The 12078-nt window shown below is 38.4% G+C and overlaps 1 pseudogene; it reads left to right on the top strand.

The window, feature by feature from the left end:
• Positions 1-9189, top strand: part of LOC120399270 — an 89174-nt pseudogene extending 79985 nt beyond the window's left edge.
• The last annotated feature ends 2889 nt before the right edge of the window (positions 9190-12078 follow it).

The raw sequence follows: 12078 nt of genomic DNA, 5'->3' as shown, positions 1-12078 counted from the left end.
AATAAAGTGCATATGTATTTATTACTACAGTATACGTGTTAGTTTGGCATACAGTACCACCAAATTTAACATGTACAGAAACTGAAGTTTCCTGCATTACAGGAGATGTGAAATCCTATCAGTTCAGGATGGAAGCCATGAGCGCTCATTAGAGGCCTCTAAACATTTATTTTGTAAAACCAGAAATGGCTATTCATGGATAGTGCTGATGTTCAAATAGCCTTTTAAAAATATGCCTCTGACAGTCACAACTGAATTAGCTCCATCTTGGAGACTGCACTCAGCCGTGCGAGGGGTGCCTCATTTTTCAAGGGTACAAGCTTCATTGTATGAATTTGTCATACCATTTACATTTCGAAGAGAGCTGTGCATGTTCTTAAGTGAGAAATACGGATTTCCTGCTAGTGAGGGAAATTGACAGGCAGTAGGCAAATATTAAATAAGCATCTCAACCAGTGAAGAACAATATAGTGTCAAGATACTTTTAAGGGGCAAACAACAAGGGGAACCAAAAGTTCCTTGTTATGCTGCAGTTCTTTGCAGCTAATCAGTGTAGTATGTATTTCAAGATCCTGTCTTACTGAGATAATTACTGCTGAATTAGAGGGTTACATCAATTAAAATGTGTAAATAAATAGTAATTGAAACCACTAACATTTCAAAAGCAAAAACAGACATCTTTTTTCTCCTCCCCATCGGTACCTTTTATACATATTCCCTTCAGAGACTAAGTAATGGTTGTCATAGCAATAGAGGTTCACCCTGAGATTCTGACACACTGTGTTTTCATTATCTGCCCTAAAGACCACAAATTGCAGCCCACTTTTCTCTACCTGCCAGTATCTTGCATGTCTCATTCCTTTCACAACATATTTATTTGTCCACTGGACACTTTTGACTTCAAGCCTGCTTTCAACATGACCTCAAAACCATGCAATGTCAGACTTGGTAGGTAAAGCAAGGGCCTCCTGGGGGAAAATAAAAAAGAGAAAAGCCTCTAATGAGAAGCTCTAAGAGACAGACAGTTCCCAATGTTTTAGCATCTAACTGGAAAAAACAAGGCTTACAAAAAAAGATATCTACCAGCAGCTTATCTCCAAGAGACAGCTCTTCCCCCCCATCCCCCTCCCACACACTGCCCCTTTGGCAGGGGCAGTAGCCCAGTCTTGGAGCCACTCCATTCACCCCACTTCTCTGCTGGTTTGAAGCACACAACTTTCTTCCCTCTATTCCGAGGGATCTCAAAGGCATCCTGGGAAATGTTCAGGCAACATTGTTGGCTGGTCTGAGCACACAGTCACAGAAGACAAATGTCACACTTCTGTCTGAACTACAGGCATGCTTAGAAACTCCCCTAAGACAGGCAGAGATTTACATTCAGAATAACAGAACACTTTGTATTGAGGATTTAGGATGGTGGATGGGAGAGTCTGAGCCCTTTTGGATCTCCTCATGGAGCTGGGTGTGGAGACTGCAACTGCTTGAGGGATTTCAGATTCACTGCTAATAAATGGATGGGGCGGAGGTGAGCATAACTATGGAGACAGTTAACAGGGAGTTCAAAGTGGGAGAAGACTGAGGACATAGACTGAAATAGAAGACAACTGGAATACATACATGTTTAAGATCATCATAGCCAAAACAGAATTCTTAACCATTTCCCTGCCCCCACAAGCCATTCTTCCTCCCTCCTGTCACAATGGGCACCACCATCCATCCATCCTCACCATTCAGGCTCATAACCAGGGCATAATCTTCAGCTCTGCTCTTTCTCTAGAGCCTCTGATCCAGGCTATGTCTAAATCTGGCCAGTTTTTCCTGAACCCAATAATAAATACTAAAACAATGGTATCAATACTAATATAACAGAAAAAGAGAGACTCATGAATAACCTTTGAAAGACAAGTATATGCAGTATGGCCACTAAGGTCTAGGTGTGGAATACAAGTCAAATAAAAATACTTGTAGCATTGGAAGGGTGTAAACATTAAGGAAAGAGGAATTAGGTGGGTTCACACATGGGAATGAGGTTAACAAGATGGATTTAAGAAATTTTTTTTTAACCTATCAAGAAATATTCCTAACACAATTACCTTGTGGAATGGGAATAGTGGACCCCACCTTTCTGAAGCTAGTTTAAATAGAACCAAAGCACTGAGAATAGATTGTAGGAAACGATTCTGAGGGAAATGGATTAGATCAGCAGAAGAGTCTTAATATCCCACTTCCATTTTTATCTGACAAACTCAGTTCTAACCTTTTTTCTACTGTCATCTGTAGTGACTAGAGTAGTTCAGGTTTAAAATAGTATATTATTTATTGGCCAATATATCTCAGAACTAGTAAATGACTGCAATTACAATTCTTTATGCACAATCTAGTTTGTTGATGCCTTATGTTAATGGAAGTAATTTATTGTGATGGAAACAGGGAATAATGTGAGTAAACATTACAAACACACTTTGAGAATTTAACAAATCCGTTTTAATGGAAAATCATATTTAACATAATTAACAATACATATGCCACCTTCTGGATATATACAGTTGCTCAGCAAAAAGATACTATGTATGCAATAGGAAGATTACTGTAACTTACTCTCATTGATATACTGCAAAGCACAACACAGCTCCCTAAGTGAATTCTAAAACTGATTGTATTTTAAAAGGGACACTGTCAATTTCAAGAATACATTGTAAGCCAGTAAGTTTACCTGCACTTTTAATAATTTCACCTTAAATTACTGAATGTGAAATGAATTAATATACTTTACTTTTTCCATTTCTTTTAGTTTCCACAATGAACCAGTGAAGTCAGTGTCACCTTTACTTTCAGAGTCTTAATACTGTAGTGTTTGGATTTCAAACTCTACAGGGGAATGGACTTTTCATTTTATTTTTTTTTTAATTTGTGAAAGTATTTCTATTGATTTTAGGATTTATAAACACTAATTTTTACCACATTTCAATTGTGCACTAAACTTAAATTGACAAGAGGTAAACTTTTCAAAAGTGCATAAGTGATTTAGGTGACTATTTCATTTTAAAAAATGATTTTGGCTTTTAAGCCCCATTGAGTTTGAATGAGACTTAAGCCATGTTTACACTACAGCACAGTGCTGCTGTAGTGCCATGGAGTAGATGCTTCCGACATTGATGGAGGGTTTTTTCCTATCATTGTTGGTAATCCACCTCTTTGAGAGGTGGTAGTAGGTTGACTGAAGAATTCTTCTGCTGATTTATCAGAGGGGTAGCCGTGTTAGTCTGGTTCTGTAGAAGCAGCAAAGAATCCTGTGGCACCTTATAGACTAACAGATGTTTTGCAGCATGAGCTTTGGGTGGGTGAATTTCTTCTTGACTTGCCACTGCTTGCATCGAAAGAGTGTGTATTCACTCTTGCAATCTTAATGTTATAAGGTCTGCCTATCTTGCTGCACTGCACCTACGGTGGGGTTAGGTTGACCTAACTACATTGCACAGGGCACACATTTTTTCACAGCCCTAAGTGATGTAGCTAGGTCAATCTAATTTTCAAGCCTAGACCAGGCCTGGGGCCAAATTCTTAAAAGTTTATAGGCACCTAAAGACGTAGAGAGGTGCTTCATGGGATTTTCAAAAAGCATCTACACAGCTAACTCCACTGATTTAATGGGAGTTACGCAACTAGCGGCTTTACAAAATCCCATTTGAACCAACTGAATTAGGTGCTTTTGAAAATCCTACTAGGAGTTTGTCTGGATCTTTAGGTGCCTAAATACCTTTAAAACACTGACCCACAAAAGCCTAAGTCACCTTTGAAAATGGGACTTAAGTGCTTTTGAAAATGTTATCCATGGTTTGGTATTTAGTCATTTCAAGCTGAAAGAAACTTTGGTTAAGGATATGAAAATTCATTTAGTGAAAATACATAGAAGACCAATAATATTACAGTTTCAGGATCTCAATAAAACACTAATTTTTTTTATTTATACAGCATTTTATATGTTCAATCATCACTTTGACCATGATCCCTCTACCTCAATCCATTGCTCCAATGATTAAGTTTGATTTAGTATAACATTTTTGAGTTTCTGTGAAAACAAGTGTCAAACAAGCTCCTCTCTATGCAAAGTTGTTTTTAAATTCAAAGTGTAACATGTCAAAACACTGTCTCTATAAAATATTTGTGTTTTAAATTACATGGAATAAAGTGCTGTAAAAATCACAGCCAATAAAGGAGCAAAGACAATCATTTATGGTAAATATCAGTCTTGGAACTACCCATGTTTCCTAAGCCACATGCTTTTTCAACTGAAAATACTCTAGCAGACAAATTAACACACTTCCTTTAAATAAATTGCTCCAGTACATCTTATCTGACTGATTACATTATTCTAATAGTGCAGAGTGATAATTTGCCAGATGAGTGACACCACATCTGAAGCTTTCCACTGGCTCCTGTTTCCATTAGCTCTTGTGGTCTACACAGTGGTAACAGGGCTCTTGTGCAAGAATGAGGAAATGGCATTTACCATACTCACTACGTTAGCCACAGCTGCTCACATACACTATGGAGTTTGGGTGGTAAATACATGTTTTTTTATAATTTTATTCATAATTGCAGGCATGAAAAAGTTACAACTGAGGCAGTGGGGAGAAGATACTTGTGTCAGATTTGGTGTGATTACTAGGACATACGAGTATGGCAGTATGTTATACTTTGAATTTTTTTTAATTCATTCTTTGCTGTATATTTATCTTTAGTCCAAAGGAAAACAAACCTGCTCATTATGGGCACTGCATCTCTTGCACCCAAGTACAGAATCTTTAGTGGCTCAAAATATTGCAGGGACAGTGATTACTTTCAGCTAAGCCTATCATAGTCATAATCTTTGTTGATTGGTTTTACATAACAGTTTATGTGTGTCCTGCATTTTCCCCAGCCTCTTCCCTTGGGGATTAATCCAATGAAGTTAAAACAGAGTAAAATACAAAACATAATAATAAAAATGGTAATTTTGTTTTGAATGTGCAAAGCAGCATTTCAAACATTTAATCTATGTTGCCCCCTCCACCAGCTCCCATGTTAGAGGTACCATGGTGTCATTGTGTGTATGTTCTAGGAATATCTTCCAAAAAGCTTTCAGATTAGCTGGATACCGTTTGAATTTATTTTTGGCACTTATCACCATCTGAGTTACTGATCAAATTCATTCTTCTGCAGTCAATAGCATTTTGTCCTACCGATGTTGTAGAATAATCCTTAAAACGTGTCTTAATTTGACTTTGCTTTAAGAGCAAATGTTCCAAATAGCAAACATTTTGTTTAGAAAATATACAGCTGACATCTTTTTATTGAAGACGGGCTGCTGCGCTGTATGGGGAAGCTTTGCCTCCTGCCTTGAAAAAAATGTTCTCTTGTCAGTGTGTGGATGCAAGCGCCATAATAGATTTTAAAACATATGTCAATCCAGGCCAAAAGAGCACAGATTAGATCTGAATTATTTGGGCCAGATTCACTGCTGGCATAAGAGAGCCTAATTCTGTTTACTTCTTTTGCCAACTGTGAATCTGGTCCCCAATGGCTTAATCTCTCATCAATACACGAGGAATTTAAAATCAAAACTCACTAGCTTTAACACTTAGAATTCCAAACCTAAACTTCCAATGAATGGGAGTACAGAGACTTTGAATTCTTGTGCAGGTACAATAATGTTTTCTTATCAAAACACTCAACCCTCTTTAATTTATCTTTAGGGAAGACAGCTGAGTAAGGATTTCAACATTTACATCTTTTCGATGAAGAAACACATTCAAGAATGAACATCTTTGCTGTGACCAGAACATAAACCTTACCATGGAGCTTCTCATCTGTGTTTCTGTGATAAAAATAGTGGTGCTTTGTTGATCAAAATAACCAAAGAGTATAATGGGTTAGATATGCAAACTGCTGAGACAATGAGCTACTCAGCAGGGTTCAGAGAAAGCTAGTCCAGTAATGAAAGTATCGCTTAGTCATTCTGCTGCCTACGTTGCCTATCCCACCTATCCTTTCTTCTTTCTCTTTGCCCAGAATATCAAGTCTGAACTTCTTGTCCCTACCTTTGAAGCCCTGCACAAATCAGTCCTCGGCTAGACTACATCATTGAGCTTTTTTTAATAGTGCCCTCTCTCCATCCCTTCCATTCACCAATGAAGCCAGTTTTGATGTCTCCTACACTTCTTTCGCTGGCTCATATCTTTGTGCCTGCTTAAGTGATGCCCTAATTGTGTGGAACTTCCTATATGCCAGCCACATTCCATTTCCCTCCCAAAGTCTCACTTCTCTGACACTGCCCCCAAATACTAACCCATGTCAAATGCTTTATTTACCTCAAGTTAATCAGCGAAGAGAATCAGATGAGGAAACTGCAAGCAAAACAAGACCCTTTAAATCCCATACTCTGGTTTCTCAGGGATCCTTGTCTGAGCTATGTTATTCAGACTGCAAGCTCTGCAGGGCAGGGATTGCCCTTACATTTGTGTCTTATACAGCACAGAGCACATTGTTGGTGCTTACCTAAGTAACAACAAGCAACATACCCCACTCTAAACTGGTTGTTTATGAAAGAAAACTTGTCCACTACAAGGCTTTGAAGATTCTCTGAGGGCTTGTCTACACACGCTGCAGTGCATCTAGTGAAGATGCTCTCTATGCCGACAGGAGAGAAGCTATCCCACCAATATAGTGCTGTCCATACGAGGGACATATGTCAGCATAACTTATGTTGCTCAGGGGGGTGGTTTATTCACACACCGGAGCAATGTAATAATGCCAACATAAGCTGTAGTGTAGACATAGCCTAATCTTGTTGTGAAGGTAGGGCCTGAATGCTAGAGTAACTGGGCAAACAAATTTGCAAAACCAAATAGACAAAGTGAATGGCCAGTTAGATCCTTTGTACGCAGTATTTTTTCAGCCTCAGCTATGTATGTAGTACATACTAATCAGCCCTTTGCCAGCATTCTTGACTATCTAGGCTAATAAGTCTTCTGGTGCATATAGCAGAGTTCCAAATTCCTGTTGCTATTTAAAGTACATTACTCAGGTTATATGGGAAATGAGAATTTGGGGGTGGAGTGGGCGGAGGGCTACAGAGATATTTAAAAATACAAGTGTTCGTCCTTCATTGAAAACTGCTTACTTTATTAAGTTTATGTCCTTTGTTCTCACAGGCCTCTGAGCTTGGGCTCTCTTCCTCTCACAGGCTGTACTAGCCAAAGAGGCTTTCTGACATTGGACAATTCATATCAATGCCTCAATTTCCACATGCACAAGATAAGCATTATACTAACTTCATAAGCGAACCTGTGGACTGGCTGATGAGTTTATAGAATACTTAGATATTTCACTTCCCAAAGGCAGGGGTTAATCACACAACAGTCAAGTTACTGGCAGGTTCCTTAAGTTTTCATTTCACCCATTTGTTGATTCTGAGATGCCATTTTTCTGGCTTTGTCCCCTCTTCATGCTTCTCCCACCAACACGCAGACCCACATCCACAGCTTAGGTTAAAGGCTCTCTCAAGAGGAGCATTGATTAATTCTGTAATCTGCACAGTGCCGGGATGGGGCTGGTTTACAACTTGCCCTGTCGCAAAGTTCAGTCTGTGTAACCATATTACAGGTGATGGCTTGACCTGGCTTTCAAGCTACAAGTCATTCTTGCTAGGGGTCACTCTCCCAAAGCAGTAATGTAACATGTGTGACCTTCAGCAAGATTGTGTCTTTTCGCCTAGTTTCGCCATCTTACATCTGCTACTTTACATTTGTAAAGCACCAATATCTATGGATTAAAATTCCAAGTATGTTGTATGCTGGCTCCCATATGAATCTATCACACTGGAGTGAGCAAGTGCTCAGGACAGAATGCAGCATACTGGCTTTGCCCAAGGAGGACACAAGGGACCTACTCCTCCTCCCAACTCAGAGAGATCTCATTTAGACTCAGAGGCCTGTATTTGTGGATTTGGAGGCCCAGAGTTCTAGTCCCAGCTATTCAGGTGTGCGTCAATTGTGCTTGCATCACATCAATTCAAGCCAATGGTTGAGTCAGCCACTTAGGTAAAGTGCTGCTATCATTTCTTGAATCATGAGTTCTCTTCCCTCTAACTCATGTGGAAGGTGTAGATGGAGATGAAGGTGAGAGTTTGGTTACCCCAGGCCTTTTTGGGGGTTTCCAGAGCAGGATTCCAGTGCTGCATGAAGGAATACTTGCTGGGCCTACCAGGTCTAAAGGATTGTGTATTTAATGAGATGCTAGAGGGGAAGCCCTGAGTGCATGTAGCTAAGAAACTGAAGTTTCAGGCAAAGATTCTGAAGTCTCATTCTTTGATGGAATGTATATATTGGAACAGAATTTTCTCACCTATTTTGACACCTGTAGATATTCAAGGTTTTTTTAAATCCATCCATCAAAAAATAATCAGGAAAATATTTAGGTGAATATAAGCAGATAGTAATTTTTTAAGTACAGTATATGAAAAGTATGTGTAATAGAAAAATACACCTCAGATTAAGTTATATCAGGATCATTATCTGTGTATTGTTGCCCCCCTGCCCAATTTATTTGTAAACGGTTGGAAATGTGCATGTACATAGAAGTGGCTTAATTTGGTGTATTGCAGTTCCTGTATTGTAGTTCCTTGAAATAGCTCACTAACTTAAATGACAAAACTTGAAATGCCACCATCCTGTCCACATTTCTACTATATTGATTTTTTAAAAAATGCATAGCACAGAGTTTTAATGTAAATGAATTCCTTGTACTATTTAATGCGGAAGCTATATAATATATGCAAATTATGTCCATTTTTAAAAAATTAACGGTCAAGCTACATTAAGGCAAACTGAAGTATAGATGCAGATTATATACTGTACAGTGTGTGTTACACTGTTAGAGAATGTCTTGGGAAATAAGTTAACTTTGATTCAACAAAATGGACTAGAGTGGTTTGTTCACAGCAGGGCAGTATGAGCACTGATTGACTTTTCTAAAGGTCTGTTATGGAGAAGATAAACTGGACACCATGCCTCCTTTTACTTGGTATATCAGTGCCACAGATGGTTAGTTTCACCATCATTTTCAAATGAAAGTTATTTAATAAGTTAAATTTATACTCTATGATGTGGCATGTTAGACATTGGAACACAGATTTGCTTACCTATTCTGGTGAAGGGCATCTACCATAATAATCTTCTCACTTTGACAATAAGCTCAAATCTGGTTGGACTGAATGGGGTCACTACATTTCTGCCTACCTCTTCATGGCCTTCTTCTCTTCTTAAATTACTAAATTTTGGTGGGGAAGAACTGTTATAGTACATGCTAAAGATGCTGAATTGCTCCCATGCTGAATGGATGGACAAAGCAGCCTTCTCTGAAGTTGTGATGAAACATTAAAGCAAACCTCTAGGTGGAGATCAAGAGCAATTTAGATTAGATCCTTCTTCCCTCTAAGAAGGCAATCATTCCCTGCCCCCCATTACTGTTCCCTAAGGCTTAGCAGCAAATACCTAAGCACACTTTCCCACAGTACACTTAGTCAGATCCATGGGGTTGGCTTTAATGCATTCTTTCAGCTATTTCGTTACACAGAGCAAGTATTTCTGATCCCAATTTAAATCTTTTAGAAATTGCACTTAAGATGGCATCCCTACCGTTAGACCTCTGCAGCAAAGATTCATTTGGAATTTCCCTGTAGATCTTCACTATAATATTCCCTCTTCACCTCTGAGTTTACTTTTGCTGTACCTATATCCAAACTAAACTACAGCTGCAAGAGATTTAGTACTCTGAAACTGGAAAGAGTTTGCCAAAAGAATAATCTGCATCTTATTTTATTTTTTAATATTTTCAATCATCTCGTCCTGAGATTTGTGGAAGGGCGATACAGTTGTTGGGCTCCTGAAAAGAGATTTCTACATACATTATGAACCACATTTTCTTTTAAACCATTTGGCTTTTTTTCCTTGCTCGCATTTGCAATTAATAATGAAACAGTTTAATATATAAATAGAAAACTACCACTTTAAACTGTTTTGAATAGTCTCTAGAGCTACACAGATTTTAACATATACTTTTTTTATTAAATATGTAAAAAGATAAACGCAAGTCAAGTTATTCACATATTCAGAGACCGAAAAAAAAATCTACTCTACCATGCGACAATTTGTGGGTAATGTAAAATGACTGATACATCTGAATAAGACTTTTTGCATCTATGATGTCATTACTTATCTATTTATAATTAACAATACATATGTTTACATTCCTTTCAGTTTACATTTAATATATAACCAAAGCTTTATGGTGTGCTATTTAGTAAAAGTAATTACAAATGCATATTAAAACCATAACGGAATAATGGTGTTACTCACCCGGGCGGGAGGACAACTCTATCCCCTTCCAGAGTATCACTCCTCAGCACATTTGAGGCTCTCTGGCTTGGGAAGGTAACTACCATTCCTGTGCCCTACATCAATCACTTCCTGCCTGATGCAAAGCAGTGAAAGCGTTATACTCCACGGACCAATTACAAGGCAGAGTAAGAAGAAAGGGCGAAAAGGACAGGTTGGCTTTTTTATACTTATAGCTGAAAGGGGTAGGGCAGAGTAGCCTTGTCAAGAACCACCTCGCAAGCAGAAAAATCTAACCATTTTGCAGCCTCGCAAAAGCACTTTTTAAGGAAGCGCTCTCCAGTGTCTGCTTGCCGATAAATTGAAAGATGATGGAATTGTGGGATCACAATCTGGTGCTGATGCCAGTAGCAGGGTAGGGTCTGATCTTGAATTCCTTGCACCACCAGAACTTCTGCAGATGCTAATGGAAATTTTTGAGACAAAATTAAGAACTGGGCCCTAAATGCTGATATTTTAGACAGAAAATATCCTGGATCTTCTATCTATGGTGGATCATGGGAATATATTTTATATCCTTATAAAAAATCCTCACTTTTTAATTTGCTTTATGTATAGGATTTTAATTGAAACCAAGCAAATCAATTAAGCTAAAAATAGCAATGAAAGTGCTACATTGCAGGGTACAGCTCTTTCACCACCTATTACTGGGTAGGAAGTGAGGTCAATGCTGGGGTCAGGGCCAGAAAACTTTCAACCCACAGGGACTGGATACTATGCTGCTGAGCTGAGGGAGCAATTGAGGAAATGGAAACACCTGTTCTAATGTTTAAAGGTATTTTATGTACTGGCTGTGGTATGAAACTCAGTAGGAGTGATTGATCACATTTAACTAAATTAGATTAACTTTGCTGCAAAAGATTTGAGAATTGAAGATTTTTTTTTTTAAATTAAAAAACCTTCTGCTTCAGTATAAATTTAGTACTGGAGCTTAATCAGTAAAGCAACTCCATAAAGATTTAAAAAGGTACACCATTCAGAAGGTTTTATTGAGCTTTTCAGTGATGGTAGCCTGGGATAAGACTTTTCCTTGTGCCTACCAAATCAAATAACTGAAGTCATAAATTTAGAATTAAGAAATAAAGTGATGAAGCCAGGAACACCAAGTGTAAAAGAAAGGCAATACTGATTCAGAAATAGATCAAAAATGTGCAATTTTATGATTTTTTAAAAAATAAGGAATGCTTTAAAATGTATTGTATGCTATATTTCTGCCTATAAAATGCCATAATTTAGAACAGGATAACAAGGACCCTAATTAAGTCTCTAAATTCTGGTTCTGCACTGGGCCAACCTATCCAGTAGTAAGGTCAGTCAGCCTGCAGAACTGTTTTTGTCCCTTGCAGGTGATCCCCTGCTAATGTGTTCTTTACCTCTAACAGGACTTCTGGCTGGTTCACTAAGCATGCAAACTGGCCTAAGCACCAATGGGGAAAATATCCTTCAATCAGTATTCAAATAATTTCATGTTTAAAAGGAGAATCTCTTAAGCGTTTCAGGACTGGTTCTGCAGCTGGCTTGCTGCAAATCAACTTTGGACATGCCTAGCCCCAGTAAGGAAGTCTTCCTCTTCCATATGTGTATGGCCAAGGGGAGAGGAAGCAATAGGAAAGAGGAATGGTTGACCCACTTGATCCTCATT

The sequence above is a fragment of the Mauremys reevesii genome, linkage group 2, assembly GCF_016161935.1.
Source record: "Mauremys reevesii isolate NIE-2019 linkage group 2, ASM1616193v1, whole genome shotgun sequence".
Lineage (NCBI taxonomy): Eukaryota > Metazoa > Chordata > Testudines > Geoemydidae > Mauremys > Mauremys reevesii.
Note: the sequence above shows the minus strand (reverse complement) of the source record. Positions and strands in the feature narration are given on the sequence as shown.